General features: G+C 33.8%; 2 long non-coding RNA genes across 2 annotated transcripts in view; both read right to left on the bottom strand.

The window, feature by feature from the left end:
• LOC137638264 (uncharacterized) overlaps window positions 1-2,761 on the bottom strand; it is a 466,810-nt gene extending 464,049 nt beyond the window's left edge. The window contains exon 1 of the long non-coding RNA XR_011043972.1: window positions 2,693-2,761. This is a non-coding gene — a long non-coding RNA (uncharacterized lncRNA). The remainder of the gene's footprint in view (window positions 1-2,692) is intronic.
• Window positions 2,762-9,211: 6,450 nt separating this feature from the next.
• Window positions 9,212-13,093, bottom strand: LOC137638261 (uncharacterized). Its single transcript, XR_011043970.1, has 2 exons — window positions 10,752-13,093; window positions 9,212-10,340 (listed from the first exon to the last, which is right to left on the bottom strand). It is a non-coding gene; the product is annotated as an uncharacterized lncRNA (long non-coding RNA).
• Between the last annotated feature and the right edge of the window lie 3,332 nt (window positions 13,094-16,425).

Here is a 16,425-nt window from a genome sequence, read left to right as displayed (position 1 = left end):
AAGAGAGAGAGAGAGAGAGAGAGAGAGAGAGAGAGAGACTTATCTATAAAGAGAGAGAGAGAGAGAGAGAGAGAGAGAGAGATATGAGAAAGAGAGAGAGAGAGAGAGAGAGAGAGAGAGAGAGAGAGAGAGAAGAGAGAGAGAGAGAGAGAGAGAGAGAGACTAGAAAAGAGAGAGAGAGAGAGAGAGAGAGAGAGAGAGAGAGAGGAGAGAGAGAGACTTATCAAAAACGAGAGAGAGAGAGAGAGAGAGAGAGAGAGAGAGAGACTTATCAAAACGAGAGAGAGAGAGAGAGAGAGACTTATCAAAAACGAGAGAGAGAGAGAGAGAGAGAGAGAGAGAGAGAGAAGAGAGAGAGAGACGAGAGAGAGAGAGATAGAGAGAGACGAGAGGAGAGACGAGAGAGAGAGAGAGAGAGAGAAGACTTATCAAAAACGAGAGAGAGAGAGAGAGAGAGAGAGAGAGAGAGAGAGAGAGAGAGAGAGAGAGAGAGAGAGAGAGAGAGAGAGAGAGAGATTAAGGAGAGGGAGAGGAGAGAGAGAGAGAGAGAGAGAGAGGAATTATTTTCCTCAAAAAAGAGAGAGAGAGAGAGGGAGAGAGAGAGAGAGAGAGAGAGAGAGAGAGAGAGAGAGAGAGAGAGAGAGGAGGGGGTTATTTTCCAGGAGATTATTTGCTCGAGAGAGAGAGAGAGAGAGAGAGAGGAGGAGAGAGAGAGAGAGAGAGAGGAGAGAGAGAGAGAGAGAGAGAGAGAGAGGATTTAGTACGTATGGACGTACGTATCAAATCCAAACTATAAAAGGATGCCTTTAGTTAACATCTACGTAAATATAGGATCATTTAAATAATGAAAAGTTCATTATGATTACTTTGACCGAAATGGTTTCCCTAGTTTATGTTCGAGAATAATTAAAAGGAAATTGGCGAATTCATATAAAAAAATTTTAATCTCAATAACAATGAAACATTTTGCTGCTTATACGCGATGTTAATGTAAAGTTTTAATGATCTCAGAACATTTAGAATTTGTTAATCATGCTGCAATAAAACACCGAAAATCAAGAATCCTTAATTTAAGCAGTCACCCTTAAAACTGCCAAATTTACTAACAGGATATTCGTTAAGCAATCGAAATAAAATGCCGTGGATTAGGGCGAGCTTATATTCAAAACAGCTGAAAAGAGAGAGGAGAGAGGAGAGAAGAGAGAGAGAGAGAGAGAGAGAGAGAGAGAGAGAGAGAGAGATTCTGTAAGTAATAAGTGGGCGTGGCCGATAATGCGAGCTGTCAAACTAGGCAGTACAGTAGACATCAAGGAAAGAATCTTGAACTAAATTTATTGATTTAACAAAAAACACAGAACTTTCCGAATGTTGAATTTCCCAAGGGAACTGTTAACTGAGACAATAAGGAGATATTTAAAACAATTACAAGTATAATGGTCAAGGTTTGTGTGCACTCGCTTACAAATAAAATGACTGTGTTCACAGAGTAAACTGAATGATTATTGGGACAAAGGATTTATTTTGTGCATTGGTCAAATAATGAATACTAATGTTAAATATATACGCTGTGTATGATGAGCTGTTCACTGACTTTATATGATTTATATGTTAATATATGAAATATATTTAGGCTTCAATAACTATCGTACACCATTATTATTATTATTATTATTATTATTATTATTATTATTATTATTATTATTATTATTATTATCTTGGAAAAGCAAGATGCTATAAGCCGAAGGGCTCCAATAAGAAAAAATAGCCCAGTGAGGAAAGGAAATAAGGAAATAATGAGAACAAATTACCAATAAATCATTATACAAACAGTAACAACGTCAAAACAGATATGTCATATATAAACTACAAAAAGACTCACGTCAGCCTGTTCAACATAAAAACATTTGCTGCAACTTTGAACTTTTGAAGTTCTACTGATTCAACCACCCTAAGATTAGGAAGATCATTCCACAACTTATCACCTAAAATTCCCGGATCCTTCTTAGAATTTTGCAAGTTATGTGGCTGTTGTATATTGCCTGGCCCTTGCGGCCAAGCACAGGCTCTTGCAATCATGCAACCCTTAGGATTTTCAAAATAAAAAATATGCATAATTCATACGAGTTTCGGGACATCACCACCACCACCACTAACAGCTTGAAAAATTGAAAAAAAAAATGTAATAAAAATTCTTATCAATGTGTCTAGTTTCAGAAGGAAATATCTTAAAAAAAAAAATTATTTAAAATTCCATAACAATTTGTCTCCAATTTAAAAAATAAATATCTGATTAAAAACCATTAATTATATTTTGAATGATTTGAGCAAACTTTACGAAGATACGCCCTTCTAAATCCATCGCTGGCATTAACAGAAAATTTAGGCCTATAGATGAGTACTCAACATGGTAATATTAAAATTTATTCCTTCATTAACAATTGCTGTTAAATCGATTATTATGTTTCTACATGGAACTCAAAATAACACTTGGAAAATCTCGTATAAAAAGCATTAAAAGATTCGAAACTTGCCACGCCCTAAAACCGGTATTGTCAAAGGCCAAAATAAAATATCTTTCGCCAATTTAAGACCTTTGTAAGAAAATATCTGGTTATTCCAAACATCTAGTGTTTTAATTGATTAATTATCCGCGAGAAGATAAAGAAAATAAACCTGGAAAGTGACCTCTTACCTTTTCCCTTAATTTTTCACAACACTAGTTCAAAGACAAGACCTTCTCCGTCCGTGTCTATGGCGGACTAATTTTCTACAGCTGTCAGAAACATCCCTAAACAGGCCCTAAAATATCCCTAGGACAGAAGTATTTTCTTCTAGTATTTTTCTAATACTTTGCTTTCTTTATAATGCAATAAATATATTGCTTCTTCTTTTATAATTGTAATATATTCTATATTTACTTTTAATAATTGTATTTATGAAAACCACTAACACTAAAATCTAGATTTTTATTAAGATGACGAGCTTACTTCTGTTTTGATTTCAAGTTTTGCTCTGAAATATATATTAATGGAATCATAATGATATTGGGTGTCATATACAAGCAATACTTAGCAAAACTCAAGCAATTTAAGTCTTGAAGACTAAATTTTCACATTGCTGATTTTAGGCTACATAATGAAGCTAAATATCTCATGTTGAATATTTCCTTATGTAGAAAAAATATCTCTAAATCATAAGGACCATTGGTGATTTTGATATGCCAAAATTAAATTTCATTAACAATTTTCATTTATATGGAAGTTAATCAGACATCCCTATTTTGAGCCTCAAGTTCTCTAACAGCTAAAATGGCCCTATTTGGGGGACAAATCCCTAGAATTGGCAGAGAAGGTGAAAGATTTGCTTCAGCCAATCAAAGACTTCCACTATACTCTTCGTTTCTATGGTTCTCTTCATTAGATAGAAACATCAAATTTATGATAGGATATATATTGGTAATTCTCAGATACACAAATTAAACAATAATAGACTTTAAATAGAGATAAATATAAACACCACTTAGTATTTAATAGCTATTTACGCCTGAAGCGTATACGCAAGCTGTTTTGTTCCCAAAATTTTTCATCTTGAACGCCCCCACTTGATCCTTTACTATGTTTTAGAAAATGAAAACAATCGGATCTTTCTGAAAAAAAAAAAAAAAATGAGGGAACCCATAGTATTTTAAAAAGCCATTCATACCCGATTTAAAAATTCATCTTAATCATGTATTTTACCATATTTTATGAATTGATATTAGTAATTTCAAAAAGAAACTGAACACTTTCTCTTTTCTGGGTGTGATAATGTGAATTTGACAATTGACATAGAATACTCTAAATACTTCAGAATGTATACGACAAACTAATCTAGTAGCTCATGTAGGGCTCAGGGTTTCCTTGCTTGATATGACCAGGAAAACAGCTCTTAAAGTAAAATAAAGTCAAGTAATACTGGTAAGAATACTATCTTGCTTGACTTATGCAGACTGACGCAAAGAGCCTCGGTTAGATGTCGCCAGTCATATCTATCTTGAGCTTTTAAATCAATATTTCTCCATCCATCATCTCCTACTTCACGCTTCGTAGTCCTCAGCCATGTAGGCCTGGGGTCTTCCAACTCTTCTAGTGCCTTGTGGAACCCAGTTGAAAGTTTGGTGAACTACTCTCTCTTGGGGAGTGCGAAAAGCATGCTCAAACTATCTCCATCTACCCCCCATCATGATCACATCCATACAAGGGCACTCGAGTAATCTCTCTTATAGTTTCATTTCTAATCCTGTCCTACCATTTAACTCCCAATATTCTTCTGAGGGCTTTGTTCTCAAATCTACTAAATATATTGGAGATTGTTTCATTGTCATTGTTTATAAACATTTATAAACATTATACTAGCTGTAATACTCATACTATGGTGTAAAACCATAACGGTTTAGTGTTAGCAGGAATATACCTGAAATAATAATAAAAGACTACTTTATCAAAAGGGATATTATCTGAATTGAATACCTCCTCAGTAGCATGACTTTAATTACTGGTAAGAAATTAGATTTACTTTCTTGTCATTCCACAACAAACTAAAGGGGCACTCAGTAGAATGCAGATCTCCGCCATGGCAGCTTATTTCTAGAACTTTTGCTCGATCTTGACCTTGACCTTTGACCTTAACATTTATTAATTGGCGTGGATTTCCAGACACTCAAATATGAACCAAGTTTGAAGTCTCTGTGACAACGATGTCCAAATTTATGGCTGATTACGTGAAGAGAATTGAACATTTTACTTGACTGTGACCTTGACCTTTGACCTTGACCTTTAAAAATTGATAATTTCCAGCTTTTTACATAAGTTAATCGATGCAAGTTTCATTACTCTACGATTAAAATTGTGGGCAGGAAGCTGTTCACAAACAAACCACAAACAGGGGGTTAAAACATAACCTCCTTCCAACTTGTTTGGCAGAGGTAATTATTATAGCTTCTATATGAGCTACCTAAGCGATTACTGAGCCTATGTGAGCTACCTAAAAACCAGTTAAGCTTGCACTGAAAACATACATCCTGTCGTAAGATGGCCTTTATTTAAGGAGGGCACAATTGCTAATGGTACAGCTCTTGCCGCCTTGAGTAAGAAGTCTGATTCAGTGTCACTAGATATCCAACAATGTACGCTGATATACTTCAATCGTATTTTCTGTTACACATATTCAAACACCAAAAGATTGATTGCGTTTACAGACTATTAAAAGCATTAACCATGAATTTCTAATTAAAGACATACAGTAATATTCTTAAATAACTTAACTAGTAACACGAATGAATACCCTGTTCTATAGAGATCTTGAATAGTAAAAATCCTAATTTCAATTAATTATTCAGTTGAAAGATCTTTGGCTGCAACAAAATATTTGGTTCTGCATAGCACAACAATTGTCACAAATGTATTTTATGTAAAACACCAATTATGGTTACTTTACAATACTTTAATAGATGTTTTCCTGATCCTATCACACAAAGAGCCTACGCACTACAGATCCTACAGTATCTGTTTGTTGTAGACGTTTTTAGATACCTAAAGTTTCACGCAGTGTATCCCATGTTAACAGTCAAATCCACATTATCAAAGCTCTTTGGAAACAAGGAAGTCTTTAGTTCCTTCTTGAAAGCTTTGACATCTTTGGTCTTTCGGATGTCTAGTGGGAGCTTGCCATATAGTTTTAGGGTCTAGAATCTACAGACGACATACATCTATTATTTTTTTCACCTTTTGGAGATAAACAATATTTAATGTTGAGACACGCATTTACCAATCGTCTTTTCATACCATAATACTAAATTGATTAGAATTATTGACGTATTACAAACAAAACAAAAAAATACTATTATTAACAATCAAATTAAATATCGACAAAATAATCTATTTTGAAAATCAAACAGCAGGATATTCGCATATGTGTCAACTAAAGCAGAAGCACATTCACGAGAACTTCAAGAAAAAATCGTTTGAAATACCTTTCTTTTTTTACAGAAGCACTAGATAAATACCACGTCCTCCTGCCGAGGTATCTACGTGTTTACTGAATCTTTTGTAACTATCAATACTACAGAATGTTTCAACCAGTCAGAGGCCTCAACCAAACCCGGTGTCTTTATCTGTTTTCAGCTAGTATTTTAGCTGGAAGCTCAGTAAACCCTTCTAAGACTGACTGGTTGGACTAAATATATTTTTTTTAAAAGTCGTTAGTGTAACGAATATTCATTATCTAATAGAGTTACAAGCATAAAAAAGTGCCGGAGTCCTATTTACATTAGTTTATGCCTTTGTAAGAATAGAAAATGTATCAGCTTCTATTAGGAGAAAACGTTTTTATGGACTACTACAATAATTTATTTGACTTAGAAAACTCATTTCAAAATTTCTTATTTCGTGGATACAGAAGCAAATTTCGTGGAATAGCGACTAAAAATTTATCAAAATATGTTCATAAAACTATAAAGGTTATATGATAATTGATGGATAATGGATAATAGATCTATAACATTAAACTCCAGCGTAATTTCACAAAGGATCTTTGAATAAATTCTATCGAGACGTTCCAGAGAGGTTAAACGGCTATTGAAACAAATTTAAGTGAGTGTCTTTTTATAGAGGACTATAAAATAGTATAGTTTATTTGATTCTCAATTTCATTCAGGTAACCACAGTAATTCATATAGATATATCTTTTAGAAAATTAACGATTGTAACAATTATCAATGTTTCACACATTTTTTTTTCTCTTGCAAAGGCTGGATTCTACAAGATTCAGCACTTACGGTCTATCTGGTGAAATAGCCATTCAGTTACAGTATCAAGCAAAATTGTTAAGCTGGACGGGAAGATCGAAGTAAGTTTGGAAATCGGCAAAGTAGATAATTATAAATTGTGCGCTGGAATGGGGCCAGATACTCACATCACTACCACCTCTTGCTGGGGTGAGAGCATTGCCTTTTTCTCCAGAATACCTTGATTTTAGTTAATTTAAAGAAATAAACAGGATCTTTATATTTCCTTTATCATGTCTACTTTCATGATATAAAGTGCGAAGCTGTTCATTATATCACACGACATTGTCCAATTGCAAACAAGTAACTTAGAGCCTTTTGAAGTTTATATCAAAACTGATCAGATAAATCTTTCATACTAGAAAAACGATAGCTTTGATTAACTTCACATTATAGCTTATTCTATCTTAATACAAGATTACCCTCAGATCTGAACACAACCAAGTAGTGTTGTGAAAGCTGGTTTATGTTGTGTCCATACAGTTGAGCAGTGCCTGCAGACAAATAATTTGCCTGTAAACATCCACATTTGGTGGTCAAAGCCATGAATTGTCAGCATTATCAGTTAAAGAAATAAATTACTTGTTTACCGACGCTGCAAGACACAAGAGCAGCCCTTAGGCTTGCTACTTATCAGACGAATGAGCCTGAACTAAGCTATTAGAACTATTATCATCTTGATTTGCATAGGGATTTGCTACTTATGAAGGACGACATTTGTCCAGCACAACAACATGGCTCGTAGGAGACGCAAGAAAACAGCCCATTAATATTGCTATGTGAACAAAGATGAACTCGGCATAGAGGAAGATATAATGTAAGGAAAGGATTAAAAAATAGAGGATGCTTAAGAAGTCATGTGACAATAGGACCGGAGTTTACACATGGGCCAGAAGTGGATGTACTGTAATGGGAATAAATTACATAATGATCTTGATAAAACTAGATACCTCATGATCAGATAATCGTTCAGCACCTGGCATTTCCTCATTGCTGTCATAGTTCGAAATAAATGACCATAATGCGTCACCACCAGCTCAAAAATGACGATGTCTGGAAGCACCATACTTTGTGAGCGCATTAATATTAGTTTCCTGTTCCTGATTTTCTTATAATTATTTTGTGTATACCTTGTTCCTAATTTTACACAAGAGTTAATGTAGGTTTTAACCTCCACTCTGTTCACGTTCACACTAATTTGCTCATTCATATGTAATTGTTGCAGTACGTGCATCATTGTCTCTAGATACGAAATTTCATAAAAAATTCTTGTCGTTGAAACTATGATCAACATTTGACTTACGAGCACAAGGTTCCTCGGACACGACAACGGTTGATAGTGGGACACGACAAGTGACAGGTCATGTGTACTGCCTTCCTATATCATTTCATGATTCAGATTGCCTGACCCCCATAGCCAGGCACGGGCGCTCTAAAACTTTACAGCCAGTATATCATTTCAGAAGTCTCCCAGCAACTAAATACCATGACTCCTCCCCAAATCCTGACGAACTACAAGTCAATCATATATACTTGGAAAACCATCCAGAGAAACCCAATTGATGGTCGCAGTTTCTTTAATTATGACGCCACACCAAGCCTTTTTTTGTATAGCAGGGCCTAGAGGCAATACGTCAAACAAGGCAGGCGCTAGTACCTTACCTCCAGTTCATTTCAGAAGCTAACGTACATAATTTATTGTAGATTACCTTTCAGTGCGTGTCTTTGCCTCTCTCAACTCACACAACAAATCGAGGGGTGGGAGGAAGCCCTCCTGGAAAATCCCCCACCCTGTTTAAAACGGGAAAACTAATTGAAAAGTAAACCAAGCTTTGTTGGTGGTTTACGCCCATCCCTAAGTAACTCAACACAGTTGCTTGATTTTTAATCTATGCAACAGTCATGAAACCTAAAATGTGAAAAGTTTCAGCCACCTTCCCATTAGCTTTTATACATAAATCAGTTTTGTTACACAGCACCAAGATTAAAGTTTAAAGACTTACAATCGTTACCGTACCATAATGGCCCCCCACCTCACTACTTTGACAGTACTCAGTTGACTACTTAATCGTTATACACCATCAAACTAAACTTCTGTGGCAAAGCCTGCAGACAGTCTGCAAAGGTCACAGTATGCAGATAGAGAGAGACCCTATGAACGCGGTAAAAGTTATGCCAGAATAGTTATATTTCCCAAACAGTGTGGAAAATACTCTCCCACATTCTCAAAATTCTATTAAAGGGAAAGAACCAATTCAAATTATGTACCACAAAATTTGTCTCCTTGAATGTTCAACGTAAAGCTTACCCAATATGTTTAAAGCTTACACTTCATATTTTCCTTCAATCTTAGAATAAACTTCCCAAAAGGATAAGTAAATACACTAGCAACTTGCAAACACCGGAGTTCAGTTTAATCTTAAGCAACCGAATCTAAACATTATTAAATCCAAAAATATTAATGGAATTACAAAAAATTCTATTCAAAAATATTTTTTTCTTTAAACTTACTTTATAAAGTTCGAATATGCATTTAGACAGAATTACTTTTCCTAAAGTAGACAAATGCCACACATTAAAATGTCCATAACCTTCATGTACCAAACAAACTCTACAATATATTAATACTTAATAGCTTTTACTTAAATCCAACGAACAGTTAAGGCATGCCTCCCCTAGAGTAGAAAATATAAAAAATTAAATTCATTGCTTTATTTAGATCTGAACTTTAATTTACAGTTTCAACTGTAAAAACAATATTGAAAAAAAAAAAAAACAGATCCATACAGATTTTAACTTCAGTATGAGAAAAAAACTTATTGGAAATAGAAATACATGAAATTGCACAACTATAAAACTTAAAACTTTAGTACTGAGAAAATTATGCAGATCTATAAAATATTTTCTTAAACAGCATTGAAACATTGCTCAGATTGGAAATATGGCATTACAGTTTGACAAAGTTTTAAATCTTTTGTAAAAGAAAAAATAGATAAATTTAAACTAGTAACATTCGGTACACTTCCAAATCTATATACTTTTTGAAAACTTCATAGATAAAACTTTGTGCTTTAAATCTATTTTATTTGTGCTTTTAAATTAGAACTTTTTTCACTTCAAATTTTTTGCTAAAGCCAAAGTCTGGTTGATTACGGGTCGCCCTGTCCTGGTTGAATCTTCAACCACTAGAAGACCCAGGAATATGGTTGATACGGTCGATATAGGGCGTCCAGTGGCAAGAACCCGTGTCAGCCGACTGTCCTGGTTAAATCCTCAAGCATTTGCAGACTCAAATTCTCATACAATTCCATATTTGAGAAGCAGTACTTTGAAGCATTCAGTCATTTGCCTGGTGCATTGTGGGTAAAATGTCTCAAGTCTGAAGGAATTCAAGGTTGAAAAAAATACTTTCGTGCTTTAGTTCGCATTCCACAGAATCCTTGATATACAACATTGACTGGTATGTGTCCATCAATGGATAAGTTTAACTATCATACGCTGCTATACCAATTGAGATCTGAAAGAAAAGTTTTATTTTAATATTTAGGCAAAATATAAAATGCAAAGTTTTAATGGTCACCAATCATTCAAATAAAACTAGTCAACTTTAAACTAGGTAAAGTTATTGCAAGTTATAAGTCATAAAATAGAATAACTAATTTTAAACAAAGTAAACTCATCACTACTTTGTTGGAACATGGTCAAAAATAAAATAAGCTAACTTTAGATTAAAATTAGTCACAAACCACAGTCAGAAATAATTTCAGTCCAAATAAAATCACAAAGTCATACCAGTCAATTATAACACTAGTTAACCTTGAACTTCGTAAAATCATGACAATGTTAAGACTTCAAAAAATGTGAATATATTGGATATGTAAAAATTATACGAAAAAAGGGGGTTTTTGAGAGTCAAGTGAATTCTTACCATTGATTTCGAATTACATTTGCTAGGAAGCGATGATTATGAAAATGTGACAGGATGAATTCAGCAGAAGCGCAGGATTCCTAGTACAGCCAGAGTCTGAAAGGGTTTAACATGATTAACAAGAAATAAAATTCTTTCATTAAGAAATCCTGGTAACCAAAGTAAAGAGGAAAAGTTTAAGAGACTGAAGACTGATTTTGAAATCAGTTTAAATCAAGAAAAGATCTGTGGTCTTTACCAATTGTAAAAAAAAAGTGTCTTACATTCACTGGTTTAAATAAAGAAAAGATCTGTGGTCTTTACCAATTGTAAAAAAAAGTGTCTTACATTCACTGGTTTAGGATTCGCTGCCAATAGAACACAGAATTAAATATTAACGTGGTGTTAAGTCAATCTTTTCTATCAGCATTGATTGATAACATTTAGTACCTTTAAAACTTTTACCCAAGATCTCCAAGACTTGGCAATTGAATGTACTAAAACAACACTTGATGGTAACTTAGAATCTCCTAACTTATGATAGTAACGTCCAAAACTATCTAATTAAATACCATTTGGTAGACTTATATGAACTATAGAGAATCAAATTAAAAAATAAATTAAATCTATAATGATTAAGAAGCCACAAATCAAATATAACACCAGCTGTTCTAAATGCTAATTTTCTAGGATTAAACAAAGTCTAGATTTCATATTCCCCCAAAGTTAGTCTCAAAATAATTAAATTTTAAAACATTAAGCTTATAAATCTTAATACTAAGTTTCAGTAAATACTGTTCGTGAATGAGAACTCAGTCAATATTTTTATGCACAAACTAATTCATTCATTGTCATCATTGTACACTATCTAATTTTGATATGAAATTCTCTAAAAGTACACTGCTCTTAGCCGTATTTCAGTAAATTGCATGAGACTAACTTTGCCCTACATTATCTTTCACGGGTTGGTGACAGTAATATCACGCTTATACGCCAGTATATAAAGTTTTTAAAACTGAATCCTGCAACATTTAATCCAGGATTTTCATAACTTACGACAAACTTAACAGTGTAGGCTACATAAGCAGTAATCAGGAACAAATAGCTTTTAGTAAAACCAGATTTTCAATGGACCAATCTTTACCGTAAGAGTAAAATCATGCGTCCAAAACCAATATACGATACCTTATTAACAAAATTCTTATGTTCCATTTAACTGGAAAATTAAATAGATTCGAAATTATTTCCCATTTAAATAAACTCAAGATTAATTCACATATAACAGAAAAGTAATGAAAGAGTCACTGCGATATTTGTCTAACAAAATTTACTTAAAAAAATCGAAATAAGAATTAAACTTAACAGAACAAAAAACTTCGAATGTAGACAGAATTAAAGTTATGTCGCAATATACGATAAAGTGTCTATTCATCAAATTAAGTGTTTGAAAATAACTAAAAGATTTTACTCCGTAAAAGGCTTTGCTAAACTTTCAATAACTATGAACATTAAACAATGCAAAAGATAGTAATAACTAGTTTCGTAGCTTTGTTGTGCAGGAAATTAAGCTAGCAAGATTGGCCAAACTTTATAGTTAGTTGGTGTACCTCGAAACACTAACTTCAAACATTCTAAAACCGACACCGACTCAATTGCTAACATCAATCTGATTCATAAATCACTTAAGAGAATTTGCCCTAAAATCTGTGAAAGTCCTGGAATAAATGTTGCCTGGCCGTTTGAAACTGATATAACGACGTAAAGGAGTGATACAAAGGTTACCAGCCAGTAAAATTAATAATGTAGGATAAAAATTATGGTCACATGTACTTTACTGAAATACGGCTAAGAAAAGTATATTTAAACCGAGAACTTAAAATTAAAATTACGGTTTTCTTTATTGCCGTGCAAGTTACAGTAACAAAAAGTAGCCTTTGAAGAAATTACAGTAATAATAAAATCACCAGATACACCCATGGCTTAACGATTTGGTTTTAAAGAAAAGGACACTTTGGAAAATCTTAAATTACACGCGCAAAACTTTCCAATATCCTTGCGAAAACTAACTAAACTACGATTATACGATTAAAACTTACAAACTTACAAGTTTAGGAAAGCATGGCAATATCTATACACCTTGATAGTTGACATGAACATTTAGCACATTGAAAGTTTCACAAACTCAAGTGGCGCAAATGGTCATATTACCTAAGGGCTTATACAATCTTATCGGTTCATGGTGTGTGAAAAGGAGCCTGTAGAATTAACAATATACTTGCATAACGTTCACAGATTCACAATCTAATTATCACATTACTTAACTGGACTTAACACTGTAATAAATCACACTTGACATCTAAATGAATACCACTTTTAAGACTAAAACCACTGTAACCTAAGTAGAGAAAAAGTAACTTCACCAACGTTGACTTGACATATCAAGGATGACGAAACCAAGAATAGTTTCTTTGGTGTCCTTGTAGAAGCAGTGGCACCATCTGTGTCTAAATTTCAGAATTGCTAGTCTTTGAAAAAAAATAATTATGACTCATTTCAAGCAGCAACCAAAAACTTAAATTTTCCCCCATTTAAAATTACATGAAACTAGTATAAAAACAATCAAATTTATAACATTTATCAGGCCTATGATTGCCATAATTATATAAATCAACGGTGGATGAGTCGTAATTTTTAAGAGCTGACATTTATGGGAAATTATGACGTCACCTTGCAAATAAAACGTCTCTCTGGTATAATTTCTGTAGAGAACTTTCAGAACATGACTGGAATAACACCAGCATGTCGGGTGACATCATAAAGATAATACTAGAGAAGCTCACTTCACGTGGACAAACTTCTTTACACAATTTAAGGAAGTTTGGCATTATACATCTGAGATGAACTTTATGTGAACTGACTAAAATTAGCTTTTAGGGGTCACGCCTTTCGTACGAGAGAGAGAGAGAGAGAGAGAGAGAGAGAGAGAGAGAGAGAGAGAGAGAGAGAGATTTTAAGCTAAGTATTCGTATAAAGCAATAAATATCGTGTACACATATATATCTTTTTGAATTTAATGAGGAGATTTTAAGTTAATCCTTTGCGTCAAAGGTACATTTATTGAAGCATTGATTTCTTATATACTTTTATTGACTTGGTGAAAGGGTTTATGTATCGTGATGTTAAGCAAAGCTGTTTTTATCAGAGCCCCAATACTAGGTTGGTTTGCTGTGAGCGATCATCACTATCACCAATTCATTGTGGCCAGTCCTTTGATGAATAGCCAAACCCCAGACATGAGTAAGGATATGTCTGAGGCCTATGTCCTGCAGTGGAATAGAGATAGCTGCATTTGGAGCTGTTTATAACTAGTCCATGTTGACTGGAGGATACAAATGGCAGTTATTCTCATTGAGAGTCTTGTAAGCAGGAACTAACAGTGGGTTGACATACAGTTCACGTGACTTTAGGCTTACTGTTATAACCTCCGCCGACAAAGTTGGAAGGAGGTTATGTTTTACCCCATGTTTGTGCGTTAGTAATTTGAGTTTGTTTGTGAACAGTTTCCTGGCTACAATTCTAATCGTAGAGTAATAAAACATGTAGGGATTAACTTATGTAAAAAGCTGGAAATGATTAAATTTTGGAAGGTCAAGGTCAAGAAAAATGTCCAATTCACATAATCAGCCATAAGTTTGGACATCGTTGTCACAGAGACTTCAAAATTGGTTCATATTTGAGTGTATGATAATCCATGCCAATTAATGCATGTTAAGGTCAAGGTCGAGCAAAAGGTCAAGAAATAAGCTACTACAGCTAAGGTCTGCTCTTTACTGAGTGCCCCTCTAGTTTTAGCTGTATTATTGCCTGAAGAACTGCGCCACGTAAGCTTGGTTGAATCTGTAGATTATTATTATTATTATTATTATTATTATTATTATTATCATTATTATTATTATTATTATTCTCTCTCTCTCTCTCTCTCTCTCTCTCTCTCTCTCTCTCTCTCTCTCTCTCTCTCTCTCTCTCTCTCTCTCTCTCTCTCTCTCTCTATATATATATATATATATATATATATAATGACTTATATATTGTTAGATATCATTTTTAAACAATGATTTTTTTTACGTACAACAAAACTGTCAATGAAGATTTTAAAGTTGTGTTTCCTGTTCTTCAACTTCCGTGCCCGTTGGCTAGGGTTCACTTCGGGTTGTGAGGCTGGCTAGGGGTTCGTGGTTGGGTTAATAAGGTTGTTTATATTTCTCTAAGTCTCTCTCTCTCTCTCTCTCTCTCTCTCTCTCTCTCTCTCTCTCAAAGGCATTGTTAAGGGGTAGTTAGAGGAACACTCGTTCAGTACACGTTCCGAACGTCTAATACTTTGCACACTTGACACTATGGCAATGGGAACTTTTGACAATACGCTACTGGTATTGTCCACATATATACCTAGTGTGTTTAGGCTATGTGAAGAGAGAGAGAGAGAGAGAGAGAGAGAGAGAGAGAGAGAGAGAGAGAGAGAGAGAGAGATTGTATCTAGGCTCCACAGATTCGGTAAATATTGTTTGAAACTACTTATAAACATTAGCGGAGTTGGTAGCTTCAATTCTTATGTTGGATTTGATTTGCAATTTAATAGTTTGGACGTATTGATCGTTTAAACATTTTAGATTATCTTTTTTTTTCTTTTTAAATTAATTTCGAGTTATAGTAAATACCATCTATGCTGGTGTTCCAACCCCTAAATTTTATCATTTTTTATTATTCCAAAACAAAGGCCTCAGACATGTACTTCTACTTGCTTTTTTTTATGGTCTTTCTGCGCCAGTCCACACACCCAAACTTCCTTAGTTCGTCAATCCATCGCCTTCTCTTCCTTCCCCTGTTTCTTTTATAATATCTAGGGACCCATTCTGTTATTCTAAATGTCCATCTATTGTCTGTCATTCTCATTATATGTCCTCCACATGTCAATTTCTTTTTCATATGTTGTTAGAATATCCTCTACTTTAGTTTGCTCTCGTATACATTTTGATCTTTTTCTGTCTCTTCGTGTTATTCCCATCATTATTCTTTCCATAGCTCTTTGAGTTGTAATGAACTTATTTCCTAAGGCTTTAGTTTCTGATCCACAAATTAAAAGCAGAATATTACAGGTATTTAATAAAACATTTATTTGTTACTTTACATGTTGATATTTGATTTTCAATTTCAGTAGAACATTACTTTAAAAGAGTAACTACGTGTTTGGTTAGCCCTAATCTCATTTTTATGTACATTTCAAACGCTTTTCTGAATTAATTCTCTTGCTTTCGATACATATATATATATATATATATATATATATATATATATATATATATATATATATATATATATATATATATATATATAGTGTATGTATGTATGCATGTATATGTATACATGTAGTTTAGGTAATGTTTTTTTCTATGTTTTTAATCTCGTTTTAGTTGAATAATTGAAACCCACTAAAGCAAATAAAACGAAATATATCGACATATTCTTTTCGAAATTTCCATTCACTTTTTACCTCCGCTGACGAAGTCTGAAGGAGGTTATGTTTTCGCCCCTATTCGTGTCTTTGTCTGTTTGTGAACAACATCCTTGCCACAATTGTACTCATGGAGTAGTGAAACTCAGGAATTAATTGTTATGTTGCTACGTGGAAGTGATTCAG

The sequence above is a fragment of the Palaemon carinicauda genome, chromosome 3, assembly GCF_036898095.1.
Source record: "Palaemon carinicauda isolate YSFRI2023 chromosome 3, ASM3689809v2, whole genome shotgun sequence".
NCBI classification, from domain to species: domain Eukaryota; kingdom Metazoa; phylum Arthropoda; class Malacostraca; order Decapoda; family Palaemonidae; genus Palaemon; species Palaemon carinicauda.
Note: the sequence above shows the minus strand (reverse complement) of the source record. Positions and strands in the feature narration are given on the sequence as shown.